This window comes from Podarcis tiliguerta, assembly GCF_965153285.1.
Source record: "Podarcis tiliguerta genome assembly, chromosome: 5".
NCBI classification, from domain to species: Eukaryota; Metazoa; Chordata; class Lepidosauria; order Squamata; family Lacertidae; genus Podarcis; species Podarcis tiliguerta.
This window is the reverse complement of record NC_139538.1, coordinates 19101175-19114282: the sequence shown is the minus strand read 5'-3', so window position 1 is coordinate 19114282 and position 13108 is coordinate 19101175. Positions and strand designations below refer to the sequence as shown.

At 46.0% G+C, this 13108-nt stretch overlaps 1 long non-coding RNA gene across 1 annotated transcript in view; it reads right to left on the bottom strand.

Moving 5' to 3' along the window:
- Nucleotides 1-3594: 3594 nt before the first annotated feature.
- LOC310678498 overlaps nucleotides 3595-13108 on the bottom strand; it is a 10814-nt gene continuing 1300 nt past the window's right edge. Inside the window, exon 2 of the long non-coding RNA XR_014511779.1 lies at nucleotides 3595-3901. This is a non-coding gene — a long non-coding RNA (uncharacterized lncRNA). The remainder of the gene's footprint in view (nucleotides 3902-13108) is intronic.

The window sequence follows — 13108 nt, the reverse complement described above, 5'->3', positions numbered from 1 at the left end:
GGCATTCACTGGCATGTGGCCTCTGAACATGGGCAGTCTATAGCAGGAGTGGGGAATCATTGGTCCACGGGCCAAATGTGGCCTGCCAGGCCTCCTCACTTGGACCACGAGACATCAGGTTGTGGGTGGGTAAGGACAGGGCTTAAGAGGAACAATCGGAAGCATAAAATGAGCTCCCAGTGAATCGTCTCTTTGCTAGAGCAATGCACCCTCCCACCTGTTCATCAGCTGACAGATGGGTGGGAGTGTGTCTCGCTCAAGGAGGGGGAAGTGGTCTCCATTCAATGGAATCTGCTTCTCTTCCAGCACTGCTCTTGAAAGGAGCTTCACACTGCTTCTTTAAACCTCCTCAGACCTGCTCAAAAGCCCTCCGCAAGCTGATTTGCAGAGGAGCAGCACAAAGCTGTTTGCAAAGGCCATAGTGAAGCCAGGTGACGGATAGGTGGGCGGCCCCACTCACCTGTTAAATTAGGCCCACCAAGGATGGGGCAAAACAATCTAGCCTGCAGGTCAGAAAAAGTCACCCACTCCTGATTTATAGGCCTCAATAAACTTGTCTGCCATAAATTCACCGAACCCAGCTTGTCAAGCCATTAGATTGGAGAACCGGGCCCAAGCCAACAAATTTAATTTCATGAGGGACAAATGTAACTTAGGCAGGAAGAAACAGATGCACAAATATAGGATGGGGGGGGGCACCTGGCTTACTAGCAGTACATGTGAAAGGGGTCTAGTAGTCTTAGTGGACCACAAGCTGAACATGAGTCAACAATGTTATGCAGCAGCAAAAAAAGCTAGTGCTATTCTAGGCTGCATCAACAGAAGTATAGCGTCCAGATCAAGGGAAGTAATAGTACCACTCTATTCTGCCATAGTCAGACCACACCTGGAATACTGTGTCCAATTCTGGGCACCACAATTTAAGAAGGATGTTGACAAGCTGGAACGTGCGCAGAGGAAGGCAACCAAGGTGATCAGGGGTCTGGAAACTAAGCCGTATGAGGAGCACTTGAAGGAGCTGGGTATGTTTAGCCTGGAAAAGAGGAGACTGAGAGGAGATACAATAGCCATTTTAAATATCTTAAGGGGTGACACATGGAAGAGGAAGCATGCTTGTTTTCTCCTGATCTGGCGGGTAGGACTCAAACCAATGACTTCAAGTTGCAAGAAAGGAGATTCCGATGAAATATTTGGAAAAACTTTCTGACAGTAAGAGCTGTTCAGCAGTGGAACAGACTCTGAGAGGTGGGAGAAGACTCTCCTTCCTTGGACGTTCTTAAACAGAGGTTGGGTGGCCATCTGTCATGGATGCTTTAGCTGAGATTCCTGCATTGCAGGGGGTTGGACTAAATGACCCTTGGGGTCCCTTCCAGCTCTTAAGATTCTCTGATTCTGTGATTCTACATAGACAAAGTTGTTGCTTAAATTCTCACATCTTACTAATTTCTACTTCTTGGGCACATAGACAAAGATGTTGCTTAAATTCTTACATCTTACCATAAATAAATTAAGCAACCACATGCCCCAGCATTTCATGGAACTTTGGTGTTGCAATCCAACCTACAGAGGTTGAAACAAATCGAATCTGATTTCTGTGGGATTGTCAGCCACACTGCACACCCAAAGACTGATGTAAGATGTGCAACAATTCCATGCACTAACTCCTAATACATCTCAGGCACTAGCAGAGATTTACTGGTTCAGGTTGTCTTCCGCCCAGTCCTCACCCTTGCCATCTTGATTTAAGCACTTTTCAGTATACACAGTTCTGTCTGAGGACATCTCTATGCTTTATATGGCAGACACAACCCCTGTGTGAGCCCTGTGCGTTTCTCTGATGTTTCTTTCAGCAAGTATGTTAAGTTGGGGGTTTTTAGTTCAGAAAAATAGACCACCTCTCCCCATATAAGCCACCCTGGACTCATCCTGAGGCCCTTCATTGTGTGCCTCCTCCACATGAGGTCCAGAGGGTGGCAACACAAGAGATTTTTCTGTAGTGGCTCCCTGTTTGTGGAATGCTCTCCCCAGGGAGCCTTACCTGGTGCCTTTGTTATATCTTTTTAGGCGACAGGTGAAAATGTTCCTCTTCCACCATGCCTTCGGCTGATTAATATTCTACAGCCTCTTAAATGTGTTTGTGGGAAGGGTCTCCCAGGTCCCAGTCCGACATTCTGACCACTATACCGCACCAGATCTCAAGCTGATTTCACCCAGGTGACTTGGACTATGGCCAATGGTCAGGGGTGGTGGGTGGGTACCAGGTTGCAGAAACCTCCATAATGTGCAGAGCTCCCATGACAAGTGCACAGGAGTTCTTCAGCAGAAAACTCAGTGTGGAATGTGGTCCATGAAGTCAGAAAGATCAGAAACCACTGTCATACTGGATCTGTTCCTGCACCCATAGCAAACAACTCGTGGTAGAACACAACGCCTAAGATCTTGTTCTTCTGCAAATCATATCAGGAAAAGGAAATCACCCAAGGTGTGGCTGGAAATTCTGTGGACATCTATCGACGGAAGGCATAACCATCTCTTGTAAGTGGAATGTGATCTGATCGGAGCCTAGAGGTTGGGTTTAGCGTTTGATCATTCTCTTCACTTAAGAAAAAACTTAAGGTTGTCAGGGAGCTTCCTCAAGCCTGAATGCCAAAAAGAAAAACCCATACTCTCTAGGATGGCGTAGCACAGATAACCAAGCACTAGTCTGGCAGGGCAGGCTTTTGTCTCCAAAGGCCTGTTGAGGCATGAGGGGAACAGGCCTGGCAAGGGAAGCAGCGAGATAATACCAGAATGCAGATGAAGTTGAATCAACATGTTGCTCAAAGGGGTGTGTCTGAAATTATGCATAAGTTGTCCCAGTGTTCTGACTCTTTGAATTACCATTTATAGAAGATAACTCCATGCATTTTAAAGCTGAGTTACAGGAAGAGATCAATGGATAAAGGCTTTTCCGTCACAGCATCTCCATACACCTGCTTGGATATATTTCTGGCACACAGTTGCTAAATGACCAGGATCACTACTGCTCATAAAAAGGTGACAATTCTACATTAAGGCTTAGCAGGTCCAGGCCCTGAGAGGCTTCCCTGCCTTTCAAGCAAAGGCAGGGAATCTGCAGCCTTCCTTGACATGTCCTAGGAGTCCAGCAGTGGGCAAGACACCAAATCAGAGGTTTCTCGACTTCTGGCTGAGGAGCTGCATCAGGGTCCTGGCTTCGAGCCTGATACTGGTGATCAGGGACTCACTGAACCCAAGGCTAGGAGGCAGGAGCCCAATGAATGGGGTCCCAAAATACCAGGGACTTTACAGGCCTGAGAAGCCAAGAATCTCCTATGCTATCTTGCGGTTCAGGGAGCATAAATAAGGGACAGCATGCTTTATATCTCTCAAGCTCTCAAGGTCCTACATGGAGAGAAACCACACAGGGACTCTTTGAAAGACAGATAATGCTTGAGGCATAGGATCCTTGAATCTCCAACTGCATGGGTGCTGAGCACCCACAATATTGCATTGCCGGTTGCTCTCCTCGCTTCTGTATTGCAGTGTGCTTTGTTTTGTTTTGTGCAAGCTTGTAACTGAAATAATTCTGTGCGGTTATATTTGTCATTTGTCCTGTTTAATGGAAATAAAACAAAATTCCTCAAAAGGAAAAGGAACAAGCGGTTGGCAATGTCGAACCAAGGGTGACGCTATCGTGGTAGCACTGATGAGCCTTCAGCATGCTCTTCATTCACCCTCCAGTCCTCCTTCACGAGCCCAGAAAATCCTTGAAGAACTACTTGAGAATGATTTACAGATGGTATTTAACTCTGAGTAGACTTGGTAAGATGTATAAGACTGAATCAGGTAAGTGCTGGAGATGCAGTGATGTCAAGGGTACATTCTTTCATATGTGGTGGACCTGTAAAAGGGTAAAAGAGTATTGGGAAGTAATTTATAATGAATTGAAAAAAATGTTTAAAAGTACCTTTCCCCCCCAAAAAACACAGAGTCCTTTTGTTGTCAGATGGAAATTCCCAGGTGTTAAAAAAGGTAATTTATGTATGCCATTAGTGTTTTGTTAGCCCCAAAATAGAAAACGAGCGAGGTCTCAACAAAAGAAGAATGGCAATTTAAACTGATGGAATATGCGTGGCTTGCGGATCTAACTTAAAGAATAAGAGAACAAGAAGAACATTCGTTTAAAGAAGATTGGAAAATGTTTATTGAATATATGGGGGGAAATTGGGTACACTTGAAAACGCTGGCAGCACTAAGATAAATTTAACAGTGTAAATACGTTTTGATGGAAATAATAATGGAATACTGAACGGTTTAGTTTATTTAAAATATGCAGGGATTTATGGTATGCAAAATGAACCATGGACAGAGAAAAAGGGAAGTCATTGATATTTTAAATTTGTCTAAATTAATATTCTAAATTGTGGAACCGAAAATCTAATAAAAATTATATTTAAAGAAAATCCTGCTCCTGGTGTGCCAGATGGGCAGACATGGAAAGCTGACCAAGATTAAATAGGGGACCCTGTATTGATAGTGTCCTGGCTATGTGTTCCCTACATTTACTAATTTCAGAAATTATGGGGAGAACCTGGCACCCGGGAATTTTAGGGGATCCTTGCCCCCAACAAACCCATAACTATATGCCTCCCAAAGGGTGGCAAGAGTTACTCAGTTAATGTATTTTTTTGTGTGGTTTTATATTGTAGACGGATAGCTCAGTCAGCAGAGCATGAGACTCTTAACCTCAGGGTTGTGTTTTCAAGCCCCCATGTTAGGCAAAAGATTTCTGCCTTACAGGACCTCTACAATTCTTGTCCTCTACAATTCTGCAGTTCTGCTGTATTGGCCCTGTGATCCTCGGAAGAAGGGCGGTATATAAATTTAATTAATTAATTGCAATTCTGGCAGATGCAGCCAGCAGGATTGCATATAACTGCCCCAAACACCATCACAAAAAACCCCCACGATGAGTGTCTGGAAGGGCCCTGAGGCAACATCTCCTCAAAAGCTGGCCAGCCTGGCAGTTGAATTTTGCTTCAACAGTGGCAAGAAGAAAATGTCCTCCCCTGCACCTGCGGGCCGCACACTGAGCACAGCATGCAGGCCAGGCTGTGTGACATACAGCTCTCTTCCATTCCCTGTCCTTTTGGCATTTGCAGCCTGAGGCAGGGCCGGCCCTAGGCATTTCATTTCCCGCTAAATAAAATGTAGAAGCGGAGGTGGCATCGCTCTGCATAAAACAAAGCACAAAGGTGATCTTCTGTGTGTGGTGTTTGCCAGAGCCTGCGGTCCGCTTCCTCTGGAACTGCTAATTAGGATTGCCCTAATGAGCTTTGTGGCTTGGAGCCAAGGAGAGAATTGATGTCACCTTAAATCAGGGGTGGGAAACTACAACTCCCCTCACCCCAACCATTGGCCATTGTGGCTGGGGCTGTTGGGAGTTGGAGTCCAGTAAATCCAGAGGGCCACAGCTTCCCCATCATTTGGAAATGTGGTTTTAAAGAGCTTAAACTAATCAGTTTGTAGCCTTTCCATATCCTCATTAGGAAAATCGTTTAAATGGATTAGCCGATCCATAGGACCCAAGTGATGTCATTCTGGTTTTACTGGCTCGGGAATCGAGCGGCTGCCCAACTATTTCCTTCGGTCACACCCTGCTGATGACACTTTAATAGGGGACTGGAATGTCACTGAGACACATTTGTTCCTTAAGGCACTCCAGTTGTGTGGTCATTTAAGGCAAGTCCCAGGAAGCACGTTGTATCAGCCAGCTGTTGTCTGGCTCTCCCCATTTGGTCTGCAAGGCTGTTTTGTGGAAACCACGTCCCCTGCCCCACACCTATGGGATGTCAGGTATGGGGCAGGCAGTGGCATGGCTGCAGAAAGCAGGACTGAACCCCTCACGTGTCACCTGATGCATGTGGGGAGTTTGATCCTGCTTGATTTGAGCACGCCACCCAAGAAAAACTAGCTGGCATGCCCAAACCTTGTGGGAAACAGGATCGGACTCCCCAGGTATCAGCTGATGTTCAAGGAATTCAATCCTGCTGGGACAGAATCTCCCCTGCCCATCCCCAAGGACCAACTGTGGTAGGCAGACAAGGCAACCCACTTGTTAATCTCCCAACATCCATGTCACACCAGATAATTGGCATGTCCAAGTTGTCTCACCAGGATTGGTTGGGGGAAGATAAAGATTTGATCTCACCAGGCCAACACCACTCCCCACCTTTTACATAGAAGGAGATGACCAAGCCCTACTCTTGCCTCCTAAAGGTAAAGGACCCTTGGATGGTTAATTCCAGTCAAAGATGAATGGGGTACAGCGCTCATCTTGCTTTACAAGCCAAAGGACACAGCGTTTGTCCACAGACAGCTTTCCAGGTCATATGGCCAGCATGACTAAACCGCTTTAGGCGCAACGGGACACCATGTCGAATGCCAGAGCACATGAAAACACCATTTCTCTTCCTGCCGCAGCAGTGCATATTTATCTACTCACACTGGCATGTTTTCGAACTGCTAGGTTGGCAGAAGCAGGGACAGAGCAATGAGAGCTCACCCCGTCGTGTGGATTTGAACTGTTGACCTTCTGATCGGCAAGCCCAAGTGGCTCAGTGGTTTAGACCACAGCGCCACCTGCATCCTTGCCTAAAATATCCTGCCAGCATTTCCCTTTGACAAAGGCACCACGTTGCCCATACAGCAGCACAAGTCAACTGGTGTTCCTCATGCAGTCAGATTTGCTGATGATCATCCTGAGTCTGAAGCAGACCAGTAGACTGGCTTCACTTTATCCAGATCCAGAACCCAACATACCCACTTATAACTTCGTTAAAGAATAATAATCCTAATATATTAGAGTTGCTGGCCAGCCATTCCCTTTCTTGGGCAGACTGATTGCTACTAATCCAGGCTGGTGACTAACATTTAGTTGAGGGTGGTGACTAACATTCCGTCAACATAAAGTAATGGCAGGAGATGATCTTCTGATAGCTGGGAATTTCTCTCATGTGCTTGGAGACACACACTTCAGAGCTTTAACCTAGTGAAACCCTTCCCACTGAAGAGGGTGTGGGCAGAGTTGGGGGCCCCCACAGCAATGCACAGTTTTAAAAGAAAGAGCAAAAGCAGTTTCTGGCTACTGCCAGGAGAGAACAGAGCCGAAAGATGTCCTCTACCTTGGTCCAGATGGGATGTGTGCTAGGCAGGAGGAGTCACTGTGGCACCCTCCAGAAGTTAGAATCATAGATTTGTACAGTTGGAAGAAACCCCAAGGGTCATCTAGTCCAACCCCCTGCAGTGCAGGAATCGCAGCTAAATCATCCATGACTCCAACTCCCATCAGCCCCAGCAAGCATGGCCAAAGATCAGGGATGATGAGAGTTGAATGGCAAAATAGCTGGAGCCCACCATGTTTTCTACCCCTGTACTATACAGTGCATTTGCTGGCGGTATGTGTCGCTATATTTTTGTATCACTACCAAAACAACAAACCAAGCAACCACTGCAGATGCTGATGCTACCCCTTTTCAGGGGTCACCTCAGTGTTGCCCTTGCCCTCACACATTCCTTAAGAGGCTACATTCACTCCAGTGTCCAAGTATCATTCACTGGTCCCAGAACCAACGTGTGCAACCCTCCTTGCCTGTTGTCTAGTTTGAAAAACTGGAGGACCGATTTCCTTTTAGTTATTTCCTGTTCTTTGTTATTTGTTGTTAGCTCTTGTTTTGTATTCTCTTTAAGCTCCTTATTTTGTGGTTCCCGATTTATGGCAATACGGCATGTGTACATATTTTATAGATCCTGAGTTTATTGCTTTAGCCAAAAGCCGTGACAAACTTGTATTAAGCAATAGTGTTGATAAAATAATACAGAACGTACATCCATAATATTAAAGCACATAACAAAATAAAAAGAGGCCTTGCCAGCTTCCTGAGCATTAAAACACAATTTCCCTTGTGGATCCCTGATAACTCCAATTCTAATATTATTTTGCCTTTCTAAAATCCAATTTGCCAACATCTGTGATGTAGGAAAGAGAAATTACCAGAGACACCAGCAACTTCAAATCCAGCTTGATTTCAGATGAATTAGAGACCAAATTTATCCCATACAGCAGGATCCTGAAAGGTTAGTTCGATACTGCCTCTCTGGTCACAATTATACAGGTATTTACAATGTAAACCATTTCCTAAATCCAGGGAAGCCCCTACAATGGCTTGAATTCCTGCCTGAGCTCTGATTCTGTTTTCATTATTCCGTTGGGTTTCTTCACTGGCCTGTAGAAAATCTGGGGACCTCTTTCATCATTGGAATTTGGACTCTCTCCCTCATTCAGTACTTTCCCAAGGTATGTTTATTAAACCATCGTTTGCTGCCTTTTCTTCCCATCTGTGCTGTAGAACAGGAAAAGTGGAGTGCTGACTTGAAGCCTCCAGAGTTCCATTGAAAGACTCCAGATTGGTGTTTCAACAAATTCAATTAGGTGACAGGCTGAGATCATTTTCCTGGCAGATAGCAAGTGGGTTATCAGCATACTCATCCACTATCAGCACCCTTGGATCTGAAGGGGTTGAATTGAGAAAGATTATTATTTCTCTTGGGACGCGGGTGGCGCTGTGGGTTAAAGCCTCAGCGCCTAGGGCTTGCCGATCGAAAGGTCGGCGGTTCGAATCCCCACGGCGGGGTGCGCTCCCGTTGTTCGGTCCCAGCGCCTGCCAACCTAGCAGTTCGAAAGCACTCTCGGGTGCAAGTAGATAAATAGGGACCGCTTACTAGCGGGAAGGTAAACGGCGTTTCCGTGTGCGGCTCTGGCTCGCCAGAGCAGCGATGTCACGCTGACCACGTGACCCGGAAGTGTCTTCGGACAGCGCTGGCCCCCGGCCTCTTTGAGTGAGATGGGCGCACAACCCTAGAGTCTGTCAAGACTGGCCCGTACGGGCAGGGGTACCTTTACCTTTACTATTATTTCTCTAAGTCCATCTCCTTAGTATTCATATTGGTGTAAAAGCAGGTTTCTGAGTTCAAGTTCTGATCTTGGTAAATGTCAGTAAATGGTTACTGAATCTGATAGGGACTTAGTAAACTCAGACCTATCCCTGTCGTGATGTACGTATCTTCAAACCATCACCACCGTCAGTTTCTTTGCTGGTAGGCCTTATCGGTGGGGCTACAGTCAGAATTCCTGTTTCTGCCAACCCAACCAGTGCAACAATTAAAGCATTCAAAGCCCAAGCTACATTTCCCAATGTGTCGGTTCTGCTAAAGACCCTCTCTGTTGTTTGTTTAGCTGGGAGACGTTGGTCTCTTTAAAGTTTGTACAGCAAATCTCTATACAATCTCTGCTGTGGCTGAATCTATTTTGTCATTATTATTATTATTATTATTATGCCTAATTGAGGTTTTTTAATATGGAGGAAGCTGAGGTAGCCTGGGAGCATATGTCTCAGCTCCTAACAAGTTCAGATCAATTGACCAGTTAACTAAGCTTTCATCAGAGGAATGCTAGCAAGTAAGACATAGTAATTTCTTCTTGCCACAGTTGCTTTGCAGTTACCTCTGAATCCCTTGCTGATTCACAATAGTCCAGCATCAATTCCCAGACTAAATTTGGCAATGGAGTTCCGGACACTTTAACTGAAGCATTGTAGCTCTGATGCTCATGCTATAACCATGTTAAAACTGCAAAGTATCCTTTGGGCAAGATGGTCTTCTAAGTGTTCCTTATCAGGAACAGCTGTTTTCCCAGTTCCTGTCCTCCAGTTAAAAGATACGGCTTTTAAGCCTACAGATATGCTCTTTGCCTGTATATACCAACTGACCTTAACTGCTGAGCCAGCTGACTTTAAAACTTTAATACTATTCAGGATAAAAACAAATTAAAGCTAGAACAGACCACTGAGCTCAAGGACAAGCTGCTTTATTCATTGCCATCTTCACCTGAAGGCTAGCCAAAGATAACAAACAAGATGAATTTTAACAGGGAGAAATGTAAAGTATTGCACTTGGGCAAAAAAAATGAGAGGCACAAATACAAGATGGGTGACACCTGGCTTGAGAGCAGTACATGTGAAAAGGATCTAGGAGTCTTGGTTGACCACAAACTTGACATGAGCCAACAGTGTGACGCGGCAGCTAAAAAAGCCAATGCAATTCTGGGCTGCATCAATAGGAGTATAGCATCTAGATCAAGGGAAGTAATAGTGCCACTGTATTCTGCTCTGGTCAGACCTCACCTGGAGTACTGTGTCCAGTTCTGGGCACCACAGTTCAAGAAGGACACTGACAAACTGGAACGTGTCTAGAGGAGGGCAACCAAAATGGTCAAAGGCCTGGAAACGATGCCTTATGAGGAACGGCTAAGGGAGCTGGGCATGTTTAGCCTGGAGAAGAGGAGGTTAAGGGGTGATATGATAGCCATGTTCAAATATATAAAAGGATGTCACATAGAGGAGGGAGAAAGGTTGTTTTCCGCTGCTCCAGAGAAGCAGACACGGAGCAATGGATCCAAACTACAAGAAAGAAGATTCCACCTAAACATTAGGAAGAACTTCCTGACAGTAAGAGCTGTTCGACAGTGGAATTTGCTGCCAAGGAGTGTGGTGGAGTCTCCTTCTTTGGAGGTCTTTAAGCAGAGGCTTGACAACCATATGTCAGGAGTGCTCTGATGGTGTTTCCTGCTTGGCAGGGGGTTGGACTCGATGGCCCTTGTGGTCTCTTCCAACTCTATGATTCTATGATTCTATAGGTATAAATTACAGACAAGCAACTAGCACCCTATAGACCAGTGGTTCCCAAACTCTTTTGCCTCTTCCTGTCCTCTCTTTCCCAGAGGAGGCACTGGTCCAACAGTTCGCTATTCAGATTGTCACTTGTTAGGCTGCTACAAATATCACAATGCCTTCAAAGTGTTGGACAGCTAAGATGGATATCATACATCCATAATATATGAAAATAATTGTGCCTAAAGATGGATGGGTTTAAAAGTGTATTGGGGAGATAAGGCCTCGTGGTTGGAGATGGTAATAATTTTGAATACCCTTTGCTGGAAACCCAGAGGGTTTTCTCATGGTAATAGGCTTGTAGCTCAGGATGTTGTTGTTGTTTAGTCGTTTAGTTGTGTCCGGCTCTTCGTGACCCCATGGACCAGAGCACGCCAGGCACTCCTGTCTTCCACTGCCTCCCGCAGTTTGGTCAGACTCATGTTTGTAGCTTCGAGAACACTGTCCAACCATCTCATCCTCTGTCGTCCCCTTCTTGTGCCCTCCATCTTTCCCAACATCAGGGTCTTTTCCAGGGAATCTTCTCTTCTCATGAGGTGGCCAAAGTATTGGAGCCTCAGCTTCACGATCTGTCCTTCCAGTGAGCACTCAGGGCTGATTTCCTTAAGAATGGATACATTTGATATGGATACGTAGCTCAGGATAGCCCCCTCCTTAACCTGTAGGCCCAGGTATGCACAATTTTATCCATGCCTACGGCCAGTGATAGTCTGCATATGTATCTTTCAAACTGATTGCCCTCATTCATTGGGATTAACAGAGCAAACCAAAACCCCTGAATGAGCTGGAGATGTCCTCCCACCCAGCTCTGATGGGCCCTGCCATCAGGTACGCTCCACCACTGTTCTGTCTGCTGAAAGCACAGATGTGGGGAAGCTGCTGCTGGCAGGATCCCCACTTTTTGGAGCCAGCATTCCCCCCTACCCCAAATTGGGGAGGGTGGGGAGGAGGCAGAGCAGAGCGGAGCTGGCAAAGGATCATCTGGGTCCCAAGCTAGTCCAGCCGCCAGCAACTTGCGGTGTGGAGCTTGAACATGCAGCCTTCTCCTGCTCCACCCTGCCTTCTTCTCTGGTCGACACAAGAAGCAGGGCTTCAGATCTGCCACTCCTTGAAACCTGCTCCTTCCCATCAGATGTTACGATTGCATCCTATGTTGTTCTCTTCTGTTCTGACCTGACTGTGCAGTATTTTTATCAGATGTGCTTTACAGTGGTACCTCGGGTTAAGTACTTAATTCGTTCCGGAGGTCCGTACTTAACCTGAAACTGTTCTTAACCTGAAGCACCACTTTAGCTAATGGGGCCTCCTGCTGCTGCCGTGCCGCCGGAGCACAATTTCTGTTCTCATCCTGAAGCAAAATTCTTAACCTGAAGCACTATTTCTGGGTTAGCAGAGTCTGTAACCTGAAGCATATGTAACCTGAAGCGTATGTAACCCGAGGTACCACTGTATAATCTTACCTTGCAACTGTTGCTTGGACAAGTGCCATTTATTCCAGCCTTGGTGCTTGAAGATATATGCTTTACCACCTGCCTGTTACACCTTTGCCCATCCTTGCTAATAACATAGGGCAAGGAGATGGCTCACCCAGCCACAGAGATGCTTGCTGCACACCTGAATTGACATATGAGGTCAGGTGTGGGATGGAGAGATGCAATTGGGGGGAGGGAACAATCTAGCAGGCCAAATGGGGACCCGTGCCAGGCCTGCAGGCTGGATGTTCCCTGCCTCTGAATAGATTATTTGAATCTGTAGATAAATAGCTTAATCATGCTGGCCACATGACCCGGAAGCTGTCCGCCGGCTCCCTCGGCCAATAAAGTGAGATGAGCACTGGAACCCCAGAGTCGGCCATGACTGGACCTAATGGTCAGGGGTCCCTTTAGCTTCACCTTTTTATTTCATTCTAAAATAGTAAATGTAGCCATGTTGGCCCATATGAAAAATGCAAAAATCCATATTAAGGCGAAGCTTTTATAGGTCTAGACCAATGTTTCCCAACCTTGGGTCTCCAGCTGTTTTCGGACTAAAATTCCCATCATCCCTGCCCATTGGTCTTGCTAGCTAGGGATGGTGGGATTTGTAGTCCAAAAACAGCTGGAGACTGGTTTAGACCAAACAGAATGTCACAAAATACTGTGGAGGCTTTTGGGTTCTTCAGAACTCTTCATGATGCTAAAGGGGAAATGAAATGATGATTGTGGGAGACGGGGAAAAAACCAAAAAAGGCAGGGTGTAGACACCTGTCTCTGTATCCAGTAAGAATCTTAAGAAAGAGGAAGGGAGGCAGTAGGAGACATCTCAACGATTCTTTGTTAGAT